We start from the raw sequence: 14092 nt of genomic DNA, 5'->3' as shown, positions 1-14092 counted from the left end.
GGGAATACATTGAGACAGTACAGTGTTCAGGCTTGTTTTATTCCTTCCAGGACCCAAAACCCTCCCTCCCTCCCATAAGGAAATGAAACTGAAAAGACCTCCTGGTGCCAGCATCTGCATATTCTGTCCTTTCCTCCTGTCTGAGCAGAAGTGGAGGGTGGTTTAGGCCCTAGACCTGAGGAAGTTTGGAGAAACCACTTGTTTCTAAAGGGAGAAAAAAAATCTAACATTTAAAGTTCTATTTTGAAGTGCTGGTTACAACTCCCCACTTGCTTTAGTCTCTTCCTCACTCATCAGGACCTTGGCTGTCTGTCTCATGTTGGATTGGCATGTCGATGCTATCAAAGGTAGCTGGAGCACAAGCAAAGGGAAGCTGTATGCTTGAGGCTGGAAATGTATCACTAAAAATTGTGAGGTCAAAAACAAAAGAAAGCCAAAGGTAGGAGACACCGAACAGTTACACTTGCTGAGTCTGTGTCATAAGACACTTCTTGCCAAATTTGTGCAATATCAGAAGACAGGCTCTTAGGCTGAATTTATTTAAAGTCTACTGTCAAGTCTAACCTTATTTTGTAGTCAATGTCCTAAAACACTAGAACTTTGACAAATACTAGTCACAAAGCTTATAAGCAAATGAAAAATAAGCTAATAAGAGCAAAGAGAATTCAGTCTATACAGTAGACTTAAATGAAGAAATGCAGTGAGCAACTTAATTAAAGAAAGCCAATACAGTATTTCTATGAGACAAGGTTAGTTTTGTCAGAAAGTATATCAAGCAAATACTTGAAGTCCCCTTTTCATGTAAACCAATGTGAATTACCACTAAGAAGAAATATGTGTTACTAATGTCAAGACTGAGAATTATAGCTTAATAACACTTTAAGATTTCTTAGGTATACAGAACTGCAAAAACTTTGAATACAGTGTGCAAGAATTAATGTCTATTTTACCAACTAACATACATTTTCCAATAAGACTGTCCCTTATCAACCAACAGGAGTGTGGTTTTTGTTGGTATGTGACTATAAGCAATACAATACTAATTTAGCAAACCAATTTACTTTTACAGTATATTAAGAAAACCATTGTGACTTACTACATCATAGCAGTAATATAGATTGGGGTTATAGACCAACCACTCCACTCACCTGAACCTGGGCCATGCCCCAAGGCCAATACCCCCCACCTTTGTCCTAAAGCCCACCACCCAGATGCAGAGATGAGAAAAATAAAGACCCCTGAGCCCATTCTAGAAAATTCTGAAATCCCAAACCAGGATGCATGAGTGCCAGACCCTCCTGCAAGACCTGTAGTAACCTTTTCTTGCTTAGAGCTCACTGAAGGTTCATGCATATGGACTGCATCTCATATATCCAACTGTAGTAGAGTGAATTATGGGAAAGGACTTATGGAGAAGGCGCAGCTGACATGACCCAGCACCTGGTCAATGCCCTTGACAATCGTGTTCTGTAAGGATGAGGGGTGCCCTAGACCTGGTGCAACACTTTAAATTCTTAAACTCAATACATTCGGCCCTTGTGCTATTTTTCTTTCACTGGCATGAGCCTGCTCACACTGAGTGTACTGTCACCTGATTAAAATTGCTCCTTTTTCCTTACTATTGTATGCCATGTCCAATTCCTTCCTCAGCACACATAAGAAACTAAGAATCCCATCACCCATGGTAACACCAGGACAGTTACATCATTAAAAAAATAAGACAAATCACATATAGTAGTTTATGCAACAATTGTAAAATGAAATTTCAAATATCTAATATGAGCTTCCTAAGACTTATTTTTAGACATTTAAAACATAACAAAATAGAGTAGAAAATATAGCAAATTATTTTGACAAAGGCCCCTTTTAAAGTTTTGTTGTAAATTTTAAGAATCAAGATTCTGACATTTTCCCTGTGTGTTGTATTTTCTCAGTGTTCTGTCAACTCCTGTGCCCACAAGTCTTTAAGGTCATAATAAATTCAAAATGTTCATTAATTTCTTTTATGATCATCAGTCTTTCCTGTAACATTTGTGAAACTGAAAATATTCTTGGAAGTCAGACACCTAACTTCTGATTTGCTCAACATGGACAAAATGTATGTTAACAGTTCTGAAGACACCCTTATTTTATCTTTTAAACATTTCCTTCACTCATGTGGACTAAAATGTATTTTATTTTCTGCTTTCTTGATTACTGAGTGCTCTTACTTTTAAATTGAGCTGGTACCATCTAAATGATATAGAAACACAAGCACATATATAGACAAAAAATACACGCATGCCTGCCAACACACATAAAACAAAGACTTCACTTTCCCATTTACTAGCTTTGGAGCAGGTTGCACCATAGGTACCATTCTCCTTTTTATACTCCTAAGCATCACTTGATCCTAAATTTGCATGTCTGAATGCAGGAATCCTGGTTGTAGCAAGATGAAGAATATAAACCTCATAGTAGATCACTTGATCAATTAATCTGAGTTTAAATTTCCTGGAAACCGCCCCCCCAACCTTTTGGCATTAGTCAATTATAAAGGCTTTTCCCCCAGGTTTCAAGACATTTCCCACTGGACTAAAATTTAGACATAGCTGTTCAGAGGTTTACACATCTGCTCCTGGCTCTCCTACTCTGGGCCTGTAGTGTAGAGAAAAAAAGAAACCGGTTTAGGAACAATACTCCCCACAGAGAAAAACACAAAGGCAAGTCATCTTTAGTCACATTTATTCATTTTACTAGTTGAGGTGTGAAAGTAACAATGTTAGCAGGGTACTAGGGTACTATTCTCTTCCCAAGGCTCCCTTTCAGACTCTTGTCATCATGAACAGAGAACTGGACAGGAAACAAAGTAGCAGAGTTTTACATTTATTAAAGATATTAAAGGTAAGAAAAGAAGGGAGAAGATGTGTTCTAGCAAGAAAGAAAGAGAGAGAGAGAAAGAAAGAGAGGGAGGGAAGGAGAGGGTAGAAAGAAGAGAAGAGAAGAGAAGAGAAAGAGAAGAGAAGAGAAGAGAAGAGAAGAGAAGAGAAGAGAAGAGAAGAGAAGAGAAGAAGGGAGGGAGGGAGAAAGGAAAGAAGGAAGGAAGGAAGGAAGGGAGAAAGGAAGGATAGAAAGAAGGAAGGAAGGGAGGGAAGAACAAAGGAAGGCAGGGAGGGAGAAATGATGGAAGGAAAGGAGTGAGAGAAAACAAAGAGAGGGGACAGGTGGTGGCCTTCATTTATACCCCCATTGTGACATCAGATCTAGGACATTCTATCATAAACCTGCTAGATCCTGTGTCAGAAGAATTGAAGATGGCATGTTCTGATTAGTACCAGGTACAGGGCTCAGAAGCTGCTCTGCACAGGTTCTGAATGGGACACTTGCCCAGCCACTTTGCCATGCCCTAGTCTTCTGCTTCAGCAAGAGACAAATTTTTCAGCCAACAAAAGTTCTGACAAATATTTTGAAACATAACCAGTTTAGAATGAACCGGACAGTGTTAGCCAAAATGAGGGGAACCACAATACAAAACAACATTAGCCAAGTAGCTGTGCAGTCAGGGGCACAGAAGGCTCTTGCTTGTACTTTCACTAGTCTAGAAAAGGGCACAGGAAGCAGCTATGGCTGTTATCCAGGCCAAAGTTACTCCAAAGAAACTTCTTAAGGACATTTACCCAAAAGCAGATTGCATTTTCAGTTATACAGGCTGGGGCTGGGGATTTAGCTCAGCGGCAAAAGCGCCTGCCTGGCAAGCGCAAGGTCGTGAGTTCGGTTCCCGGTACCGGAGAAAAAACCAAAAAAAAAAAAAAAAGTTATACAGGCTGTGTTATGATATAATATACAACCTTTTTCTAAGTCACAGTGACTACAACTTCTCTAGAGAGCTACAAAGTAGCATAAACATTTCTATTCCTGAGCAAATCACAGCTGATCTCTAAACCCCGACCAGCGTCTGGAGCCTCTTGAAGGCTCCTAATCCAAACTTTCCTGTCAAACAAACAATTCAAGACCTTCGAACTCCAGATTGGGTTCCAAGCGTCAGTAGGGCTGAAAGCCCCAAGTGGCTTACTCAAAGCCCCAAACACAAGGAAAGGAAGGGCAAGGCTTTACTGTCTCTGTAACTGAACACTGCCTTAGACAGTATCGGCCTGTCTCAAAAGGGGAAGCTCCCTGGCCAGGAATTAAGCAACCAGCCTCGGTAGTGGTTGTTTAATTCTAGACAATTAAGCTCCACCAAATCTTAGAAGGGGGGAGCTTTCCTGCCTTACAGTCATAGTGGAGAAGACTTAGCTGGGGCAGTCCTCTTACTACAGAATCCTGGATGCAAATTGCCCGGGTAGTGTGTAGCTCCCAGATGGTACTGAAACGCTGCTGCCCATCCTAGAATAAAAGTTATTATAAGAACAGAAAGATAAATGAAACCAAAGCAAACCAAGAGAAATGAGTACTCTAAAGCAAACGCGTGCCTGAAAAATTGTTCTGCCTCTGCATCTCTTTTCACACAAGGCCGTGCCTTCAAAATGATCACCAGTAGGTCAAAATAGAGAAGAACACTTAAGTCACTTACCTCACCCAAGTGGCACTCTGGGCAACCTGAGAGAAGGTCCAAATAGCGGAGACAGTACATTCCTGGAGTGTGCTTTCCAGCGGGAAACCAGGAAGAACCTTTAGGCTTTCGAAACAACACTGTCCCTTTTACCAACAAAGGAATTTATAGGCAGCTGACATCTTGAATAAGAATGGAGGGACAATTCCCCAGTGCAAAATTGTACCCTACCGCACTAGAATGTCCCTGCAGTCCTGATCTTAGGCTCAGTCAGCCCCGAACTGACCTCTCACCATCGCTTACTAGAATTAAACAACCACTACCTAGGCTGGTTGCTTAATTCCTGTGCACTTCTGTTTTCCTATACTGCACAGTATATTTCATGGCAACAATAATCGTCCCTTTCTCATAGATGTATAAAGACAGTTAATTGAGATGGTATCTGTAAAGTGCTTTGGACTAGTCAGTTTATACATGAACCTCAATTTGTAGAGAAGGCATCTTAAATCTTCCTCTTGAAAAAATGTAAGAGACAAAGAAGTAAGACTTTCATGTATTTTTCAGGTGGGAAGCCTAGAAGGGAACACAGTCCCCTGGCCTGCCGCTTTTGAAGGAGTACTGTAAGGCACATGGTGGCAGTCATGTCATATACACAATAACATCATAGTGTGCTGTTGGCAGAGGAGAGGAGTTCTAGGAAGTCTAAGAAAGCAACAGCGATGAAGCTTATTGCTTACACCCAGGATGGCCCAACTACCATATCTGGGATAGCAGAGAAAATGGATGGACACCACCACAAAAACCACGTAAAAGGAGCCATCACAGAGCTGAAAATTAGATGTGATTATCGCCAGTGAATGACTGAGTTTCATTCACAAGGCATGCACTCTGGCTTCAAGGGACATAGATTCTACTGGGCTTCTGTTGGAATGGGCGTGCTCTCCCAGTCTGCCTTGAATTGTACCTGAATCTCTGTTAAGTAAGTGACTTGGACTTGATTTACTCTCAGATTTGTATAACTGACCAGTATCGGGACCTTATACCCATTTGTGTGTGTCTTATAGTGTAAGAGTTTTGATGTATGAATTTGTGTGTGAATAAATGGTATATTTGAAAGACAATATCTGTCTGTTGCTTGATCTGTTCACATCCTTTCCTCTGCTACAGGGTGCTCATGACAGGCACACGGTCTTAAGGTGACTGCCTCAAACAAGGGGAGCATTTAGGAGAGGAAAAAACACTGCATGCTGGAAAATATTTGCAAAGGGTAGTAGAAATGACAAGTAAGAATGCGTGGCATGCCCTACTATCATAGAAATGGTTATCCATGAAGGCCTTTTGGAATATCTGATTCTGTTCTGACCCCCCTGCTACAGCCCAGCAGGAATGCAACTACGAGTAGTGCCTGTGTGCGTGAGAAGAGCAGTGTTTGCTCTTCCAATAGCTGAGTTTTGTGACCAAAAGACAAGCAGCTGAACTCACTGTACATTTTAAATGATAAAAAGAGAACAAGAAAGAAACAAAAAACAAAACACACAAGCAAAAAACAAAGAAGGCAGTCAAAAGAACCTTAAAGGGATGTGGCTATCAAGAGTCTGTTTCCTGATATGCTATAAGCACACTGTGTGACCTTGGATAAATATCTGCAACTCTCTTGAGTGTGTCTCTGAAAAAATGTGAGGGAGGATGATCGGCAAAGTCACCAGAAATTTCAATGGACAATGGCGTCTACTGTGGATTTAGGTGAAACAGTCGTACCAACTGAAGGCTGTTTCCAGTGAGGCAAAGATGCTTACTTCACAGTCAAGTGACCACCTCATTTTGGTTTGCCTGGGACTTTTCTCAATTTTAAACACTGAAAGTCTGATATCTGGAAACTGCTGTATCCTGGGCCAAATAGGATACTTGATCGCCTTAGTTCCCTTGCTTCTAAGACAGAAAATATTGGCTTTCTGATGCCACTGTGAATAATCTAATGAAATTATTCTGCTCTTGTCCTGGTTAAGAAAAAAAAAAAAAAAAAGAAGAAGAAGCAGGTTGCATGTCAAGTCCAAAAATGAGCCAGGGACTTGTGACATTACAGTTCTTTTTACATCAGTTTTCACTGAACTATAGAAACTGAACAGTTAGAGTCACAAAATAAGAGAAGAAAAAAGGGAAACACTTTTAGAAAATACATTCAAGCACTGGTTGACTGCTGATTCTTTAGTACAGCTACCTTTAATCCCACCAATGACCTTTAGAGGCTGCAGGGGGCAGCACAGGCAGAAGGCAGAATGTGGTGAACATTCCGATAGATGATACACTTACATAAATTGAACAGCTCTTAAAATTGTGAGGAGGTGGTCGTCTGCCTGAGGTCGTATGATTCACCAATTTTGCCTAGACACGGTGTTACAGCTAGGATGTTCCTGCACCAAAGCTAAGACTGACCATGAATGATGGAGCTTTTTTGAGTACTACACTATAAGTAAGTTAATCTTCCTCTTTAAAAGAACCAGAATGATGAGAAGGGAAGGAAGCTGGATGAACCAGTCTTTTAGTGGGGTCAGACATGTCCCTCAGAGATAGAGTCCGTCTTCTTTGTCCTTCTGTTTTTTTTCTTTTGACTCTGGCCCCAAGGTAATTTATTTCAGGATTTCTCAACCTCCGCATGGTGGACATTATGGGCCCGATCATTCTTTGCTGTGGGGCTTCCCTGTGCGCTCTGGGTGGCACAATGGCACCCCAGGACCCCATTCACAAGATACCAGTAGCAGCCTCCAGCCTCCGCCCTATGTGTGTGACAACCAGACACTGCCCCCAGACATGCGCAATGTTCCCTGGGGGCAAAAATGCCCCCAATTGATAACATGGTTTATTTTCACTGAGACTCTGAGACAGAGGCTACTGTGGGGACAAAGAGCAAGTGCAGTCCTGGGCCCTTAATCTCTCTTTCATGAAATGCATGATTTGTGTTTTCTTTGGAGGCAGTCAGGGACTTAAAAGCTGCTTGTGCTAAAGAAACACCTCCCTCCTCCACATCTTACATTTTTCTTGGGGCTTAAGCAGGCCCAATAAGTAACTAAAGGCAGAACAAACCTTGACCTTCATTTTATGTTTATCTACTTCGTTACTTTAAAACTTGTCCAGATCCCTGCACAGCTCTGCATAGAGGCATCATAAGCACTTAGAGAATATCTAACTAAAAGCTGGCATTTCAAGTCTGATGAGCCCTGAATTTGCATAACCTACCTCATTCCCTGTCAAGACTGAGGACATCAAACTAAGACACGTACAGGGACATTCCACTACCAAGGGGTACCCAGGAGTCTCCAGTCACTGACCTGGAACTCTACTCACCTTGGCTTCCAGCAGAGCCTTGCAAGACTGAGACTGCCTCAAGCAGAAGCAATCATTTCCTGGAGACTAGGACTTCTCTAGAGCAATCTTTGAAAGCTGGAATGAGATAATGATCAACCAGTCTCTAGCCCACACCAGTACCTGCACAGAAGCTGCTCCCTTTGCTTTGTTAATGGGTCAGTCTGATCTTCTTCATCAGAGCCTTGATCCTTTCAGTTCCTCAAGCTGAAGTTTCTTCTCCATTTTTTCTTATGTCCTAACTCTCCCTGAAAAATCAGCATATGCCTCTCACTGATGGGTCATGGGTCATGAAATGCTTTCTTTTTTTTTTTTTTTTTACTACAATTAGTCATGGGCCTGCCTGGCCCAAGTTAAGGTCCCCATTTCCTCTTTAGAGGTGTCTCCCCAGACACTGTCTGGTGACATTTCTTCCTCAGTTCTCCTTCCTGTTGAGTCAGATCAGAAATACAGAGTAGGTTCAAGCTGGTCCCTGTCCCAGCTGCAGGTAGGACAACATTTTAGGATAAAATGGGATAAGACAATAGCAATAATATCATTTTTTTTAAAAAATTCAGTGTCAGTGTTTTGTTACCACAAGAAGTTTACACAGAAGTAATCACATTATGCTTTCATGCAAAGTCATGATTATTCATTTCTAGGAGCAGATTTTGAATAACTAAATTATTTGCTCAATTTCTTTTGTGAATGCCTCTAGCTGTAGTTTCGATTGTTTGTGCTGTCTTTATGTTCATTGTGTTGTAATGAGGAAATGATATACTAACAGCCACCTTAAGAGGTGACTTAAAGTTCAGTTTGACTATAGCAGTGACCTGGAGAAAGCAGATTTTCCAATGTACCATAAAGTTGCAAGCTACATGGTTCTTCAGTTATTCTAGTTTGGTTTCGTGGGAAGGAAAACACAAAGCTGGTATTCTCAGGATATGATATAGAAAGTGATGCTCTTACATTATTAATATTCCATAGGTGAAAATATAATTATTAACAAAATCTTAAAATTCCTAATAAGGGGTTTGATAAAGACCCCTTAATATGTAAGCAACTCCAAAAATTTTAGTAGGATGAGAGTCACTTTTGAAAGGTAGTATTTTTTAGGAAGGAAGCTGAAATCAAGTGAAAAAATGATAAACATTTTATTTAATGCCATTTTTTCAAACAACATTCATCAATTAACAAGAACACACTCAGTTAAGGCAGGGAGTCAATGAAAAATAAAAAGGTCTATGTGCAACTTAATCATTTTGTTTCAACTTGCGGTACATTAATGGGCTTACTTTGAGGAGCCGATTTTCCACGTGTCTCTGGCATTTCTGCACACCTTACAGAAGCGCTGGCTGCCTTTGTTCTGGGCTCACTCTTCAAGGATGTTGCTATAGTGAACAGAAAGTTGGATAGTGTTGGAAGACAGAAATTGTGTCTATCTGGAGAGCATGTGGCAGGTTTGTTCACTCTCCAGGATAGTAGATAATGTCTCTCCAGGCAAAGCTCAGGGAGACCTGCTTGTAGTCCACTATAGAGCATTCAGGTTCCCTAACTACAGTTTCCCCAGGTGTGAGGCCAATCCACTGTGGGCACAGAATCCACCTGGTGTATTCACTGTGGCAGGGACAAGTAGGGAAAGAGGACCAGATATTTGTTGTGCCATAGATACTAAAGTCAGTTGTATCTGAACCAAAAGGCTCTTACAATAGCTTCCAAACACTGTGCCAAATTGACTTGCTGGTAGGATACTTGCAAGCAGGATACTAGCTTGCTAGTAGGATAAAATCTAAAACATTCTAGGGTTTGAACAGTTACACTGACCATTGTTTTAACATAGGGCTAATGTCCCTTGGACATGGGTTTCCTGATTATCTGTCCTACATAAATCAAACCTGCATCTTTTTTAGACGAAGGTGAAAAGTTAAAAACATGTTAGACAACACTGACTTACAGAATCTTTCCAGATATTTTCCCCTTTGTAGTGATCTCACACACATCTAGTTTGGTAGTTGCATCAGTCAGTGGTATTCAGAGAAACAGAACCAAGAGGAGATGATACAGACAGAGGTATACATTTGTTTCAAGGCATAATGGGAATTGTTGAGGCTGAGTTCTGCAGGGCAGGATGTAAGCTAGAAACCAGGGTGAGTGTTGATATTGCAATCTTCACCGTGAAATATGCAGGGTGGGCTGGCAGGCAGGGCTTCTCTGCTGTAATCTGGATGAAGAACTCCTTAAAAGCCAAGGTTCTTTGGTTCTTAAAGCCTTTGATTGATGGGATGAGGCTCACTGAATTATCAAGGTTAACCTCCTCTATTTAATCACACTATCAATGGTAACCTCCTCTACTTAAAGTCAACTGATTGTAAATGCTCACCACATCTACAAAATACCTTCACAAAAAATTCTAGAATAGTGTTTAACTACACAGCTAACTATGGTGTAGCCAAGATGACACTTAAAATTAAATATGAACTGTCACAACAGCTTTTTTCTTTTTTAAGCAATTTACTTTAGCTATCTGTTTTTGTCAGTACTGCAGATTGAAACAACAGCCATTTAAACATTGAACTACATTCCCAAATCTTTCCTTTTATTTTTCATCTTGAGTCAGGGTCTCACTAAGCTGCACAGGCTAGCCTCAAATCTGAGATCCTCCTGCCTCAACTCCCTGAGAAGCCGGGATTACAAGCAAGAACCACCTGCCTTGATCTTTGGCTATCTTTCCAAACTATCCAGTTGTGTATCTTCTTGTAATCATATTTAATTTCATTATTGTATCACATTAAAAATATTCAACTGAAATAAAAATATTTAGAAACAGATACAACTACCTTTAGGAAAACAGCACAACCAGCAGGACAATAGCAATAGGACTGTCTTGGTTACTTTTCTCTCATTGCAAGGACAAATACCTGATGCCCAACATTAAGGAAGGAAAGTTTTATTTAGCTCACAGTTTGTGGAGATTTCAGTCCATAATCGGCTGGCACCAAGGCAGAGTGGCATATGGAAGAGGGCAACCATTCATGGCAGTGGAAGATAGCCAAAGCAACAAGAGCAAAAAGGGTGGAAAAGCAGCAAGAAGCCTCTTTCCCTCCCTTACATTGTGTGCAAACTACCTGCCCCAGGGCGGCTATAGCACTCACATCCATAAATCCAACATTGGACCATGAAACAATCGTAAATCTAGAGGTTCACCCCATGACTGCATGAGGATTTTGGGGAACATGCAGATGCAAAGCATAACAAGAACATACATTCTAACACCCAGCCAATTACAGGGGTTAAGCAGTTCCTCAAAATCACCCAAAACATTGCCACAGAAGGAAAAGAGAATGCAGGTTAACAAGTCAAAATGTAAGCCAGGTGAAGAGAGCTTTGATTATGCCTGCTGGTCTGAACATTGGCTGTTGATTGGAACAATATGGGCAGTGTTGAAAATGCCAAAAACCCAACAAAGGAGAGGAGTGAGGGGAACAGGGGCTTCCTGAGAAGATGAAAAGTCTGAGGACAGGGTATGAGTCTCGGGAGAGTTGTCAAGTGAGAAAAAGGGAGGAGCTTGGGTGGTCCACTCCACTTGCCCTTCAGCTGCTGTGATGAAACTGCCTTTCTTTTCTTTCTCATGAGGGTTCTGCTCTTTCAGTATCTCTAAGAAGCTGTGATGGATGTCTGGCCACTTTTGCTAGGTGAGTTCCTCCCTATGGTCTACTCTAGCTGGGCCTACACTCCCTTTACATAGCTTTCATGAAGATGACCATGGCTTTGGGCTTTTGTGGGGAGACCATCAACTCACTAGCCAATGGGAGTGACTGGGGGAGGGGCAGAGACACAACAAGCACTATATGGATGGGGTTGGGGGAGTATGATGAGTCCAGTGTGCATGGTGGAGAAGGGAGGGACCTGCTTAGCACCCCCTGCAAACTCCCCTACACTCATCTTCCACCTTTTATCTCTCTATGATCAATGCTCATGGTTCACCAGGCAGGGAGAGGGCAATTCCTCCTGGTGCTCCCCGAGGACACCCCTCTGGGTGCTGGAGGATTTTCACAGAAAAATAGGGGACACCGGGCCCTTTCTCCCAAGGAACAGCTTTATTCTTCTGGCACTGACTCAGTGAATTTGTAATCACAGGCTGAGTACTGAACATGGTGTAGTTACAGATGTTCATACAACTGTTTTGTCTTTGTCTCCTTATAAGGGCACACACTAACATTCTACAGTCTGGTTGGGTGCACATTAACATTCTACAGTCTGGCTGGGTATGCTTTATCTTACAGAGTACATGAGAACTACACATGGGTACACATAGGCTGACATTGCTACACTGCAAAGAGTTCCTGCCCCTACAAGTCTTCCTACAACAATGGTAGTTCATTCTTTTCCTTCCGTCCTTCCTGCATTACCTAATGTGTCTTACTTGAAATTCCTCCCTGCTAACCTGGCCTATGTGCATCTAAGCCTATGTGCAGATTTCCAGATCCTTCCATCCTAAAAAATACCCACAGACTGGAATTTTTAATGATGCTCAAAATCAATCATGCATGAGGATCTCAAGACAATAAATTCATTAGATTAAATGGATATTATAATTATACAGTAACATTGGATTCAGTAGATTTTTTGGAAGCAGTTTTGATCTGAACTTCACTTTCAAAGTTCTGTTAGTTTGAGGATGACCCCATCTTTCTCCCTTCTCACATCCCTTGTTGCTGTTCCCTTCCCTCCTTCCTCTCCCCCTTCCTTCCTTCCTTCCTTCCTTCCTTCCTTCCTTCCTTCCTTCCTTCCTTCCTTCCTTTCTCTCTCAAATTTAAATCAGTTGTAGAAAGATCCCACTCTCTTCCCTTCTGGCACCCTCTCCTGCTATTCCTTTCTTTCTTTTCTTTCCTTCCTTTCTTCCTCAGCCCCCCTCCCAGCTGTCTTCCCTCCCTCAGTCCCTTCCTCCCTCCCACCCTCCTTCCCTTCTTCCCTTCCTTCCACCCTGTCTCCCAGCCTCCTCCTCTTCCTCCCTCCCACCCTTCCTCCTTCCCAGACTCCCTCCCATTTCCTTCCTCAATTTTCCATCAGTGGGAGGAGGATCCCTCCTTCTTTCCTTCTCACCTGCTCCTGCCGTTCCCCCTCCCTCTTTCCTCTCTTCCTCCCGACCCCCAGAGAACACACAGACACACATTTGCAGGTTCACAGAGGCAGCTTTAATGGCACCATCACTAGTAAGTGCTGATGTGCAGTTTTCCAATTATCTCAGCCTCTCAATCGCGGTAGCGAGACCTTGGGTCACTTCTCAGATTATACTCAGTTTTGCTGCCTCTCAGGTCGTGACACTCTCTGGTCTTCTTTGCAGGGTTTGTGGTTCCCTGGTCTTGGCGGGTTCTTTTCCGGCCCCGCTTGACCTGGATTTTTTGGGCCAGTACTGGTGGTGCTGAACTTGCCCGCACTCTCTTGGACTCGTTCAGGGGCATCTTGCTTGCAGTTGGGCTCTTCGGACAGGTGATAAAGGCCAGATTATGCAGGCCAGTTCCCTTTCTTTGTTTTCACAGCCCGTACACGGGGTCTCTGAAAGCTGCTGGCTCACCTGGTCACCTAGAAGGACACAAGGATATCAAAGAACAGCACTGGCTTGGGAGAAGAAAGACGATGACTCACAGGAACAGGGTCTTCATGAGAAGGGATAAAGTTTGAGGAATGGGCACTAGTCTTGAGGGAAGGGTTGTCAAGGGGCAAAAGGGAGGAGCTTCGATGGTTTACTCACCTTGTCTTTAAGTTTCTGTGCTGAAACGGTCCTTCTCTTCTTTTTTTCACTGCAGGGATTGTGGGTCTTCTCTTTCAGTAGCTCTACACTGCCCAGAGGGATATCTGGCCTTGTCCAAATGAACTGCTTCCCATGTTCTGCTCTAGATGGGCCTGACCTCCCTCTATAAGGGTGTGCCTAAGGTGGCCACGCCCTTGGGCTTTGTTTGGTAAACAAGTGATCAGCCAATGACAGCCCTGGGGGAGGGGCTGAGCCACCAGACAGTCATCCTCTGCATGGGGATGGAAGGGTGTATGAGGAGTACAACATGTATGGCGGAGAAAGGAGGGAAGCACCCTTCAAAGCTTTGCCACGCTGATCTTCTACCCCTCTTATTTCCCCATCCTCACTTTCAATGTGTTACCAGGCAGGGATAGGGTAATTCTTCTACACTCTTCCCAAGGACACCCCTTTCAGTGGTACATTCTCTTCCT

At 42.5% G+C, this 14092-nt stretch overlaps 1 long non-coding RNA gene across 1 annotated transcript; it reads right to left on the bottom strand.

The window, feature by feature from the left end:
- Window positions 1–13039: 13039 nt before the first annotated feature.
- Window positions 13040–13805, bottom strand: LOC102030002. The gene is made up of 2 exons (XR_264865.1): window positions 13620–13805; window positions 13040–13450 (listed from the first exon to the last, which is right to left on the bottom strand). It is a non-coding gene; the product is annotated as an uncharacterized LOC102030002 (long non-coding RNA).
- Window positions 13806–14092: the final 287 nt, after the last annotated feature.

Source organism: Chinchilla lanigera, unplaced genomic scaffold, assembly GCF_000276665.1.
Source record: "Chinchilla lanigera isolate Chin_1 unplaced genomic scaffold, ChiLan1.0 scaffold00143, whole genome shotgun sequence".
Classification (NCBI taxonomy): domain Eukaryota; kingdom Metazoa; phylum Chordata; class Mammalia; order Rodentia; family Chinchillidae; genus Chinchilla; species Chinchilla lanigera.
Note: the sequence above shows the minus strand (reverse complement) of the source record. Positions and strands in the feature narration are given on the sequence as shown.